Raw genomic sequence first — 14,359 nt, forward strand, 5'->3', positions numbered from 1 at the left:
TTTGGGGGGGCTGTTACAACCCACACATAGTGTTGCCACATAGCCGATTTTATACAGGCCTAACTAAAATTTTAATGTCCCGGCCAGTACAAAAATGTGTAAAATAACCTAAGGCCTGTATTGTTTCGATTTTCATAATTAAAACAGTAAATATAAGATAAATGCAATTTAAAATGTGTTCACAGTTACACATATGACCAGATTGATAATTAAAGTAAACACAATTAGACAGTGAATGTTTAAAATGAAAATAAACAATTTCACATTAAGGTCTATTTATAGATCATGTCCAATCCTTTACAAAAATCTCAAAAACGTGAACAATTTGTCAGTATTCTTGTGTGGGGAAAATTTCAGTATTCCCCATATCCCCCACACAGCTAGGCCCCCTCAACATGTTCTTACCTTCTTTGAACTATACAATCACAATCCAATAAAACAGTAACTGCAGGACTCAGGAAAGATACAAGGCTGTAGAAGCCTTAATTTCTGTCCACAGGGTCTGGAGAGCAAAGGCCCACAGAGCAACTGGGAGGGCTGGCTAAACAGCAATGCTGTCTACTTTGGCTCCAGTAATTCCATTTAAAGTGCTTTAAATCATTCTTAACATGCTGCAATCAATGTTTTGTAGCAACCTATCAGCCCACTACCTTGCACTCCCATCTACCTCTCACCCCCTGCGCCACATTAACACCCCTCTCCCCTTCCCAACAAACAACTTTGAACACGTCTGAGGGAGATACATTGTGAGTGATTAAGGTGCAAAAATGTATGTTCTGAGGCAGTGGCATCTTAAGAATTGTGGGGACCACGGGCAAAACATACTTTGGGGGCCCCTATATGGAACACATTTGTTTTCTATTAACCATTTCCTGCTAATTCAAGTCCACATGCCAAATAATCCTAAATTAATTGTTAAATTTTAACAAAGTTCAGTTTCTCAGGGGGCCCATCTGAGGGTGGGGGCTCTGGGCAATTGCCCACTTTGCCCATGTGTTAGAAATGGGGTTACCAATTCTACAGGGGGAAGCATGGAGCAGAGCGGGCAGGCCAAACTTCAAGGAACATGTGTAAAGCGTCCACGCAGTACTCACAGACGACACCAGACACACCACAAAAGAGACACGACACCGCTTCTGGTTGGAAAAAGAATAAATGTTGTATTATCTCCAACCTGCAAAGGTAAAACACAACAATAGCAGTAATCACAAGAGGGCGCCAGAGCAATGAATGCAAAGGGGATTATTTACATGGGAAAGGGGCAGGAATAAATGGTTAAGTCTGTGAGCCCATGGCTGAAATAAAAATGTGTTATCATTGGCATGAAACCTTAGGAGAATACGTGAGGGAAAGAAAAACTAATGCTGAAACCCAAGGTCAATATCACAGGGCAAACTCAGGCCTTAATCGTTGACCTCACCTAGACGTAAGCTGTAGGCGTAAACTAAAGCATTAGACATAAAATACACACTAGGTATGGAGGCATAGCCACACAACAGGGCCTGCATCCGCGTCTCCTGTGAAAAGAAACAGGCGGCACCTGGCCTTAACAACTGGCATAGACATGCAAATGTAATACCAGGCCTGGGCTGGCATAATCACGTCCACCCTGGGGCACATACCTTTGGCGCAGAACATATCAACAGTGGGCATAACACTAGGTATAACACAGCCGGCCTGGCCTTAGCACCTCCTGCAAGAAAAGAAACAATGGGTGTGTAACATTGACATCGGGCCTACAACCTCAGTAGAGGGACCTCTGGGCATCAGGCAAGAGCCTTATCCTTGGGCAGGAATCACGGTGCTCATAAGAATGGCAGAGCACACATCCACATATGCTCAACTAATCATGAGTAGGGGCGCAGTGACCTAAGCACCCAGCCTTAACCGAATAGGGACTCAAAAGCACCTCCCGGTGACATAAAAACACAAGGCACCCAAGACCGGCATTCCCCCCTCCCTCAACAGTGGTATCACACATGAGGCAGGACCATCTGCAGCTAAACTTCCATTGCCTGACTTACCCTATTGGCCTGAATCAGGCAACTCACTACTGCAGGCACAACCTAGGTCCCTGAACCACCCAGGGCCCACACCTCTGAGTCTCTGTCCTGGGTCTACTGGCCCAATGTTGCAGGTACCCGTTGCCAGGCGGGGCACCTGCAGAACAATACTGTTACTGAGGGCGGCAGTTCACCACGGAATGCGGGCACCGGGGGTTGTGCACCGACAGTATGCCCCGATACACCCCCCCAACACAGTCTGTTTGAGCCCCACACTCACAGGGCTCTTGGCAATGTCTCCACCCTTCTGCTCCTCGCTCCGGGCTTCCTGGGCAGTAGGGTGGGAGGCAGGCACCGACAGTGTGCCTTGAGGCCTCACCAGACAGGCGCAGAAACTGCTCCACGAGCGTAGGTGGGGTAGGCTCCTGCCCTATTTACAAGGCTTAGAGGCGCAGGATGTGGCACGGTAGCGCTTAGGAACACAAAAGCAGCCTCTTCCAGCAGCACAACGCTAGCCACCACACAGCGCTTCTCCTCAGCACAGCTCCTCAAACAGCGCTTCTAGATCACAGCGCTTAGCAGGCAGCAATTAGCCAGGGCCAGGCAGCCCTTCCAACAGTCCAGCGTTTGGTTGAAGCGGCGCTTTGCATGCACACACAGCAGGCAGTACAGTTCAGGCACTTCAGGACTACCCAGGGCTTCTGCAGCACAGCACTTCCAGGATAATAGCGCTTGGCACGCAGCGCCTCGTCCAGGTCCAGCACGTCCAGGAGCACAGCGAAAGGGGGGTGGACAGTCCCAGCAGCAGGCCCAGGGTAATACTCCTCACCTCCTGGGTGGCGGGGTCCCAGATGTTCCTTCCCTTCTGGGCGCTTCTTTGCGCAGCGCTTGCGTAGCACAGTGTCATGGCAGCTCCAGGAACCTAGGGGAGCCCTCCTTCCTCAGGGGCCCGGGGGACAGAGCAGTAGGCACTACTGGGCCAGGTCAGCAGGTAGTGGGGGCATCATCAAAGCAGGGTGGTAGGCTTTCACCATCCCCACTGCAGCGTGGCCCTCCTCTCACAAGGCAGCCTGAACTCCTGAAGTGGGGCTTCACAAGCCCTGGGGACAGTAGGGGGTCCTAGATGGGTGCAGGCCCAGTGCACAGACCCAAGTGGCGGTATCCACTGGCAGCAGGTCCCCTCACATTCCTGTCCCAGCTCTGTCTCTGCACATCACATCTCTACTGCTCTAGCTACAGCAGAAAGGCTGGAAGTTTCTAGAAGGTCCCTCCAAATGCTGGGATTGCTGGGTACCAGACAACTAGACCACTAACCCACCTCAGACAGGTGAACAAGTTCTAACTGGCTCAGGGGTAGGAGTAGAGCACCATGGGTGCCAGGCTTTCCCTACAAATGCAGGGGTGGCTGGGTACCTAACAACTAGACTGATAACCTCCTGCAGTCAGGTGGCACAATGGATAGCCTTGGCAGCCATTTTAAATGCAAAACACAAATGCAGCATTTCACCAGGGTACATGTTTACAATGGGGGAGAATCAATGTACACACCATTGCATTGTATTTAACATTACCATGGCGTCTCACACCACACATGGCCTATTCGGTAACCTTCAGCATGGGGGAGACATCTCAAATTAGGGGGGCGAAAAGACAAAAATGTTGGGAAAAGGGGCCAAGTCCAACACAACTCCCCCTCAGCCAAAAGCCAGGTTAGACCAACCATTGTCTTGATGGGCTTCCCTGCTTGGGGCGGAAGAAGGTGGACGCAGGCCCGCAACTACAAGAGCACCTGCAGTTTCTTCTCTACTCTGGAACCCGATGGTTCACTCTCGCAACCCTCCCTTTACCGACCAAACCACCCCACTGGTGTTCTCTGGTGGGATGTGGCCAGGACTGGCCTCTAGGCTATCCAGAAGTCTCTGGCCCTCATTCTCTCACAGAGTGGGAGGCTTGAGCCTCAGGCCCGTAGTCCCCTTTGACCACTCTCCTCCTACCAAACTGCCACTGGTCCTCCCACCTGGGGTCCAAACCCTCAGGCTGACCAGCACTCAGGGGCGAGGCTCTCCTCCCCCTACCTCTCCTTCTGGGGTTCCGCCCTCTCCTCCTACGCGGAACACCTTCAGAACACCACTCTCTCCCCAACCTGGAGTCGAAACCCTCAGGTTGAACCGGTGACAGGGGTGAGTCCTCCTTCCCCCTGCACCCCCTCCCAGAGTTCTGCACCCTCCTAACTGGAGTAGTACCCCTGAGAGTCAAATCTGGGGGACTCTGATTACAGATGTCCCACCCGCCAGGTCAGGAAACTTCTGAACCTGGCCACCCAACCCGGGATCTGCGCCCTGTGGCTGGACCAGTGACAGAGGAGAGTCCTTCCTCCCGCTGCACCTCCTCCCAGAGTTCCGTACCCTCCTATCTGGAGAAGTACCCCTGGAGTTCAATTCTGGGGGGACACTAATTACAGACGTCCCACCCGCCAGGTCAGGCAACCCCTGAACCTGGAACCCCAGTCCAGGATCTACACCCTGTGACTGGGCAGGTGCCAGAGGAGAGTCCTTCCTCCCTCCGCACCCCATCCCAGAGTTCTGCACCCTCCTACCTGGAGAAGTACCCCTGGAAGTCAAACCGGTAGGGACCTTCATTACAGGTACCCCACCCTCCAGGTCAGGCAACCCCTGAACCTGGAACCCCAGCCCAGGATCTAAACCCTGTGACTGGTCAGACCCCCGAACCTCTGGAGCTCCGATTACAGATACTCCAGGTTGTCCTGACACAAGGGGATCCCCTTTACTGGATTGCACATCAGTAAAGCTAGGCTCCCAACCTGGGGTACCCTTATAGAACTCTCCAAGCCCTGTGACTGCGGTTGGTGCACCTCGGGTCACCTCTCCATCTCACTCCTTCCTGCAGATAGGATGTGACGCCCTACAACCCTCTCACTATCCTGGGACCTAGCTGGGCTACTCCTCACCTCTCCCGCCTTGCTGGGTCGGAAGATCCCTGCACCAATACCTTCAGGATCACTCCCCAATGCCCTCTCAGACTCTCTGGCACTTACCCAGAGGTCTGCCTCCCATGCAAGTTCCCTGGGGTCTGAGAACCTACACTGCAACAGGTGGTGCCGGAACTGGGGAAAACAACTGCGTAGCAGGCACTCCTTGATGACTACCTGGAACAACCCTTCCCCATCATCCACTGTGCGATCCACCAACCAATCCTCCAATGCAGTCCAACACTCCTCCGCAAACTCCTTCCAGGACTGGTGGGACAGCTTTCCCCTGCCCCTGAACACGAACCCGTCCCCCTCTTCCTGGGAATCAGGCACCGTCTCCTGGGCTCTGGAAGTGGGACTTCCTGCACTGGAACCACTCTCGCTACCACCACTGGATCCCACCCTCACTGGTGAATCCAGACCACAAAAACCACTCTCAGGGGACAACCTACCCTCCTGAGCTACTCTCTCCCTGGCGAAAACCCTCTCCACCATCCTCTCTTGCGCTAGGACCATTTCTGTGTCTAGCCTCTGCTCTTCCACCCGCAGATGCGCTAACTCCTTGGCATGCCTGTGCTTCGCCAGCGCCAGCCGATGCTCCCTTTCTTCCCTTCTGTCTACCCACTCTTCTGGGGACCGGGAAAGGGATGGGGCAGTGCCCCCGGGACTGGACCCAGTGCGGGACTCCCTATCTATGGTGTCCTCCTCAGCTACTGGCGTCTCTGCCCTATATATTTCTTCCTCCTCTTCATCAGAGTAACCATCCTCCGGGGTTATGGACTAGGACCCTCCCTCTGGTCTCTACCAAATCCACCCTTCAAATACGTGGAGGGGTAATCAGACAGGTCTCCCCAGGGCTCTGAGGGTTCCCCCTCTTAAGAGCTTCATAGAGGAACAACTTCCATTTAATGTTGCCTACTGGGGTATCCCTCTCTCCTTGCAGAAACTCAAAATTTCCTGGTCGGTATTATCCATGAGGTCATCCTCATTGTAAACCAACCCCATTGTGGCAAGGTACACCCGGGACAAACCACCCACAGGGCACCAAGGGGACACAATTCCAAAAACACTTTTTAGGAGGAAGAAATAATGATAAAGAAAACACAATAATCACCCAAAAATTAATCCCCCAAAACTGTGATTACTTCTCAGTGCTCTATTTGCAATGTAACCTGTTGTCGCCGTGGTACTGCTCAAACACAAGTCCTATCCCACCACTGCCATCAATGTTAGAAATGGGGTTACCAATTCTACAGGGGGTAGAATGGAGCAGAGCGGGCAGGCCAAACTTCAGAGGACATGTGTAAAGCGTCCACGGATACTCACAGACGACACACCAGGCACACCACAAAAGAGACGCAACACTGCTTCTGGTTGGAAAAAGATTAAGGGCCAGATGTAGGAAGCCAAATACCGGTCGGTAACGGCCCAGAATCTGTAAAAATGGCCTTTACCGACCGGTATAGCGAGAAAGAGATGTAGGTGACAAAAAAATACCGAATCGGTAAATATGAATCGGAAAAATACCGACTCGGTAATTACAGAGTACATATTTACCGATTCATTATTTACCAATAGGAAAATTACCGAGTCCTCATACACCGAATCGGTAAATAAGAAATTGGAAAACATGCCCATCGAGATGTAGGAAAGGCCAAAAATACCGAATTCATCGAAATTCGGTATTTAAGAGTCTGTATTTACCATGAACTGAAAGCTGATGGTAACCATGTGCATGCTATAAAAAAGGGCCCAAAATGCAACACTGTTTTCAAAATGGCGGCACTCTATGTGATTGCGAGGAGGCGAAGGCTACAGGCAGCAGGTCTGAGGGTATGGCAAAGGGAGGAGCAGGTGTACAGGCAGAGGATCACTCTGTTCCAATTGACTGAGCCTGAGATACTCCAGAGGTACAGGCTGCACCCCAATACCATCATGGACCTAATAAGAGACCTCCACCCATACCTGGATCATCCAACACCCAGGGCCCACGCCATCCCTCCCCATGTCCAGGTGCTGTGTAGCATACACCTGCTTGCCTCGGGGAGCTACCAGAGTGTGATAGCTGCAGTAGGAGGTGTATCCCAGAGCTGTCTGTCCCGTTTCTTCAGGAAGTTCCTGGATGTCATGACTCAGAGAATGGGACATTACATACAGTTCCCTGACACACCTGCGGAACTTGCCAAAACAAAAACAGACTTCTATGGACTGGCACATTTCCCGCATGTGATAGGCTGCATCGATGGCACCCACATTCCCCTAGGCCCACCTGCAGCCACCGAACACATATACAGAAACCATAAGTCTACGTACTCCATCAACGTGCAGGTGATATGCAATGCAGGGAACATCATCACCGACATAGTTGCCAAATTTCCAGGGAGCACGCACGACTCCTACATATTCCAGAATAGCGGAATATACACTCGGCTACTGAATGGAGATTTTGGAGATGAATATCTGCTAGGTAAAAATGTTGTACACACCCTGAAATGGATCTCAGCTCAATGTGAAATGTGAACGTAACTCGTGTACCTCTCGTTCTCTCCCAGGTGACAGTGCATATGCCCTGCGTTCCTTTGTGCTGACACCGTACCTGAACCCAACCAACAGAGCAGAAAGGCGATACAATGTGGCACACAGGTCCACCCGCAATGTAGTGGAGAGAACCTTTGGACTCCTGAAGAGCAGGTTCCGTTGCCTCCACAAAAGTGGAGGTGCGTGACAGTACACCCCCATCCTGTGTTGCAAAATAATAGTGACCTGTGCCATATTGCACAATCTTCCTACCAAGGAAGGCACAGAGGTGGAGTTGACACATCATGAGAACATAGATGACGGCCAAGAACATGCAGAGCCCCAGGCAACAGGACCAGCCGCACTAGATGGCAGATTGAGACGGACAGAAATAACACAACGATATTTCTAGGTAAAGTATGATACATACACAGGTGTACTTCAGGACATGAGTAGTTTAATCAGCACTACATCATAATTGTCACATGAAGGTACGTCAATGTCACAGGCTGCATATTCTCAGTTGCTGTCACTGTGTGCAGTTGAGTCAGTGTCCAGCATAGCTCAGTGCTTGCGTCCTCGCACTACATTGTGGGATTTTGGTGCCTGTCCTTCAGGTTCCCTGCTGGTGCCTGACTCTGCATGGCTGTGCCTGCTGCTCCTGCACACCTCCAGTACAGGTGTACTGGAGCCACTCCTGCTGGTTGACCCCTCAGTCTCCTCCACACCCGTGTCACCAGCATTGCCTGTGTTTGAGGTCATCATCTGCGCCATCGCAGAGGTCACTCTACCCATGCCCCGTGTTAAGTCTGTGCAGCAGTGCACTATTGCTTCATGCATTGATATGGAGCGTCTGCAGAGGAGTGCTGTATTGGTAGCGAACCTATTCATGGCCTTGGACTGTTGGCGCATGTACTGCCGTTCCCTGGCACGCTGGAGATGATCCCTGTCCAACTTGTCGGAGAGGACTCCCATGTATGTCGAGATGTCTGTGATCCCTTGTTGAATCTGCTCCAGGCTAGATACCATTTGGCTAATGCCCTTGTCCATGATGGACATTTTGGTGTTCATACAGCGCACCTGCCTCTGCATAGCTTGCAGTGATTTGGCCTGCTGGCGTTGAACTTTAACCATCGTGCCCTCCAGCCCACAGAAGATGCTCTCCCCTTCCTGGCCCTCCCCACCCTCACGTGCCCTCCTGCCAAGGACAATGGTGCGCGCTGCGCCTGCTGCAATTGTTGGTCTTGGCCTGTCAGCCACTGGCGCACTCTTTTGGGGGACATTTTCCTCATCCTCTGATTCAGAGGTCTGCAGGATCCTCTGCGGGGGCTCCACATGGCTACATTCCCCTCCCGGCATGGACCCTCTCGATATTGCACTGGGTGTGTTTGTGAGGTCAGGAGATCTAAACAACAGAGAGGACATTGGGACAGGTGTAGTGGGTGGGTCTGGAGATGAGGGCTCCTGGGTGGGGTCGTTTCCTCCTCCTGCGCTGTGACAACTTTTCCTCTTTTCTTTCTCCCCTCTTTTAGTTGGTGCTGCCCTCTCCTCCCTCGGCTGTGCAGAACTGCGTGACGACTCTCCTGTGGAATCAAATTGACATAGGGTCAATGTTGTTGTTTGTCTGTGTGTGTTTCTTAATTAAATAGTCTGTACACCTTTGCACAGTCCACATTGCTTGTTTGGGGATGTGTGTGGTATGCCTTGCTGAGTCATGTGTGACATGACTACGTCTACCATGATGCATTGCTGCCACAAAGTCTGAGCTCTCCTGCAATGTGATGTGTGTACACAGTGGGGTACAGGGTTGGGATTGCTGGGGGTGGATGTGGGAACATGCCTCTTACCTTGTTTCTTGGCTGCTTTCGCTGTGCTATCCAGGTCTCCTATCCCATGGATGCATTCAGGCTCCATGGTGGTTTCCACTTGCTCCTCTATTGGTGTTAGTTTTGGTGATTTGCTCCTGCCACCTCCAGTCACACCAGCATCCATTTTCTGTGCTGCAATTTTCTTCTTCGTCACTATGCGCAGGTCATACCACCTCTTTTTGATGTCCTCGATCTCCCGGTGGGTGGCACCTATGGCATTGACTTTGGCCTGAATAGCTAGCCAAATGTTCCTCTTCACAGACTCTTCAACATGCAGAGACTGTCTCCCAAATATTTGGCTGTAGTGGCTAAGTATTTCATCCACAGCCACCTGTATTTCCTCTGGGCTGAACTTAATCTTCCTTTTCCTCTCACCACCATCCTTTTGGCCTTCCTGTGCCTCCATTGTGTCAGTCTGCTTGCCTGTGGATGCTCTGCTTCTCTCTCCTCTGCAGATTTGTTTGTTCTGTTGGTTTCCACCTGCATGGGTGTGGCCTCTCCCAGGTACTGGGGTGGGGTGCTTCACTCTCATTGGTTGGATTCACAGGGCCTTGGTTGTGGGGTGTGTAGGCTGTCCCTGATTGGTTGGCAGGCTCACATGGCATGTTTCAAACTCCCGAATCGGTAATTACCGAATCGGTAAATTCCGATTCGGTAAAATCCGAATCGGATTTTTCCGATTCGGTGATTCCCATTCATTCCTATGGACCATGTGGCCCATAGGGTTGCTTGGGTTTCGCCGACTCGGAATTTACCGACTCGGATTATTCCGAATCGGTAATTACCGATTTGGGTTACAGAGTCATACCGATTCGGTAACTTTTACAGATTTTTTACCTACATACCATTTACTGATTCAGGAATACCGATTCGGTATGAGTCTGTATTTATGAATCGGTAAAAGGAAATTACCTACATCTGGCCCTATATGTTGTATTATCTCCAACCTGCAAAGGGAAAACACAACAATAACAGTAATCACAAGGGGGCGCCAACTAGCGCCAGAGCACTGAATGCAAAGGGGATTATTTACATGGGAAAGGGGCAGGAATGAAAGGTTAAGTCCGTGAGTCCATGTCTGAAATAAAAACGTGTTATCTTTGGCATGAAACCTTAGGAGAATACGTGAGGGAAAGAAATACTAATGCTGAAACCCAAGGTCAATATCGCAGGGCAAACTCAGGCCTTAATCCTTGGCCTCACCTAGACCTAAGCTGTAGGCATAAACTAAAGCATTAGACATAAAATACACACTAGGTATGGAGACATAGCCACACAACAGGGCCTGCATCTGCATCTCCTGTGAAAAGAAACAGGCGACGCCTGGCCTTAGCAACTGGCATAGACATGCAAATGTAATATCAGGCCTGGGCTGGCATAATCATGCCCACCCTGGGGCACATCCATTTGGCACAGAACATATCAACAGTGGGCATAACACTAGGTATAACACAACCGGATTGGCATTAGCACCTGTTTCAAGAAAAGAAACAATGGGGGCATAACATTGACATCGGGCCTACAACCTCAGTAGGGGGACCTCAGGCCGTCAGGCAGGAGCCTTATCATTGGGCAGGAATCACGGTCTCATAAGAATGGCAGAGCACACATCCACATTGGCTCAACTAATCATGAGTAGGGGCGCAGTGACCTAAGCACCCAGCCTTAACCGAATAGGGGCTCAAAAAGCACCTCCCGGTGACATAAAAACACTAGACACCCAAGACCGGCATTCCCCCCCCTCAACAGTGGTATCACACATGAGACAGGACCATCTACAGCTAAACGTCCATAGCCTGACTTCCCCTATTGGCCTGGAATCAGGCAACTCACTACTGCAGGCACAACCCAGGTCCTTGAACCACCCAGGGCCCACACCTCCGAGTCTCTGTCCTGGGTCTACTGGCCCAAAGTTGCAGGTGCCCGCTGCCAGGCGGGGCACCTGGAGAACAATACTGTTCCTGGGGGTGGCAGTTGGCCACGGAATGCTGGCACCGGGGGTTGGGCACCGACAGTATGCCTCGATACACCCCCCAACACAGTCTGTTTGAGCCCCACACTCACCGGGCTCTTGGCAATGTCTCCACGCTTCTGATCCTCGCTCCGGGTTTCCTGGGCAGTAGGGTGGGAGGCAGGCCCCGACAATGTGCCTCGAGGCCTCACCAGATAGACGCAGACACTGCTCCCCAAGTGGAGGTGGGGTAGGCTCCTGCCCTATTTACAAGGCTGAGAGGCGGCAGGATCTGGCACGGTAGCGCTTAGGAACACAAAAGCAGCCTCTTCCAGCTGCACAGTGCTATCCACCACACAGCGCTTCTCCTCAGCACAGCTCCACAAACAGCACTTCTAGATCACAGTGCTTAGCAGGCAGCACTTATCCAGGGCCAGGCAGCCCATCCTATAGTCCAGCACTTGGTTGAAGCAGCGCTTTGCAGGCACACACAGCAGGCAGTACAGTTCAGGCACTTCAGGGCTACCCAGGGCTTCTGCAGCACAGCGCTTCCAGGATTATAGCGCTTGGCAAGCAGCGCCTGCTCCAGACCCAGCACGTCCAGGAGCACAACGAAAGGGGTGCAGACAGTCCCAGCAGCAGGCCCAGGGTAACACTCCTCACCTCCTAGATGGTGCTCCTTCCCTTCTGGGCGCTTCTTTGCGCAGTGCTTGCGTAGCGCAGGGTCCTGGCAGCTCCAGGGACCTAGGGGGGCTCTCCTTCCTAAGGGGCCCGAGGGACCAGAGCAGAAGGCACTACTGGGCCAGGTCAGCAGGTAGTGGGGGCATCATCAAAGCAGAGTGGTAGGCTTTCACCATCCCCATTGCAGCGTGGCCCTCCTCCCAAACGGCTGTCTGAACTCCTGTAGTGGGGCTTCACAAGCCCTGGGAACAGTAGGGGGGGTCCTAGATGGGTGCAGGGCCCAGCACACAGGCCCAAGTGGTGGTATCCCCTGGCAGCAGGTCCCCTCACATTCCTGTCCCAGCTCTGTCTCTGCACATCACATCTCTACTGCTCTCCCTATACCAGAAAGGCTGGAAGCTTCTAGAAGGTCCCTCCAAATGCTGGGATTGCTGGGTACCAGACAACTAGACCGCTAACCACCTCAGACAAGAGCAAACTAGTTCTAACTGGCTCAGGGGGAGGTGTAGAGCACCCTGGGTGCCAGGCTTTCCCTCCAAATGCAGGGGTGGCTGGGTACCTAACAACTAGACTGCTAACCTCCTGCAGTCAGGTGGCACAACGCATAGCCTTGGCAGCCATTTTAAATGCAAAACACAAATGCAGCTTTTCACCAGAGTACATGTTTACAATGGGGGAAAATAAATGTACACACCATTGCATTGCATTTGACATTAACATGGCATCTCACACCACACATGGCCTATTCGGTAACCTTCACCATGGGGGAGACATCTCAGATTAGGGGAGCGAAAAGCGAAACATTTTGGGAAAAGGGGCCAAGTCCAACACCATGCCTTAAAACGTCTCTGCTCTGAGACAAGTTGCTGCTTTACTGTAGCCAGCCAAGGATTCACCTGTGTAAAGGGCCTGCTGCCTCAATTTATTCACCAGCCGTAGCAACGGGGCACATTTCTCTTTGCCCAGGGTGCAACTGGAGCAAGGTATGGCCCTGGTAGAAGGCATAGCAGGATGGAGGCCCTTCGCCCCTCCCCCCACCCAACAGCTGTTAAAGTTGCTCTGGAGCAAGAAAAAAAGAGTCGCATGAAATCCAAATAAGGGCGCGAAGAGAGGGAAGGGCCTATTCCCCTTGCCATGCCCCTAAGGTGTCTGCAATAGTAGGAGAACTGTCGAAAAGGAGATGGGATGGGATGTCCTTCGAGATTTAGATCTCGGCCCAATCTCGCATCTCAGGTTCCAGTAAACAAGAACAGGGAAAACGCCACAATCCTTGACTGACACAGAGAACGCTAGAGGTATTTTACAGACTGTTTTTGCCTTGACTTTTATGCCATTACTGGGAGGTTTATGGGGCATGTTTGGGTGGGCCTGACCCACCCTGCCCACCTGCTAGAAGCGGGCCTGGTGCTCACCCCTTATCCCTAACATGGGGCAGTACATGCTACTCTACCACCCACTACTCAGCTCAGCGAATGCACTCCGATATGCACCCCTCCGCGCTAGGTCAGTTGCCTTAACTCAAAGTTGCCGCATTCTATGCTAAACCATCACCTTTAACCAGCATGACCAAAGGATCATAATGGTAACTTGCAGCCTCCATGCTAAACCAGCACCCACTCTAATACATAAGCCAGATCAACTACTCAGCCAGTCAATGTAATTTACCCTTGGCCTCTGGACCACTTTCAATGCGCTATCTGTCGCAACCAATTCTTTAGCTCTGCAGGTTCCACATGTACTTGTCTATATAACAAACAAGGAGGAGTACCACCATAAAAAAGGCTCAGAGGGCGATTTTTGGTGGGATGAAATTCTAATGAGAAAAAGAAGAAAGTCCTTCTTTGATTTTAATAAACCCCTCACTCACCGACCTGGTCGGTGACATGCTTCATCATCGGGGCCACCTTGACAGCCGAGTGCCATCAAGGTGTGCTGCGACACCTGGAATACAGTGGAGCGGATATGTGAGTGATGAATGCAAGAAAAAAAGTATGTGAGTTAAAAATTGTCCTGGTATGGCTTGTATGTGAAACATGTATTCTTAAGACTACTGGACAATGATAAAAACAGTGTGTGTCGATACAATAAAGGTTTAATTATGACCAAGTGTATCTGTAATATATTTGCAAGGTCTACATGTTTCAAACGGAATGGAAATTGCCGGTTTTTCTTCAGGACCAGAAAGGAAATGGGTGGTCAGGGTACACTAACGCCCTGCCATACCTGCAATCCTTTGTTCCCTGTTAACAAAATGAGTTACAGGGCAAGAAAAAAGTAACCCGGGAGTGGTTACGTTAGTAGCAAAAAAACCTGTAAGAGAATGTATAAGTCACAAAAACTCGTTACGTGC

The sequence above is a fragment of the Lissotriton vulgaris genome, chromosome 2_1 (assembly GCF_964263255.1).
Source record: "Lissotriton vulgaris chromosome 2_1, aLisVul1.2, whole genome shotgun sequence".
Taxonomy (NCBI): domain Eukaryota; kingdom Metazoa; phylum Chordata; class Amphibia; order Caudata; family Salamandridae; genus Lissotriton; species Lissotriton vulgaris.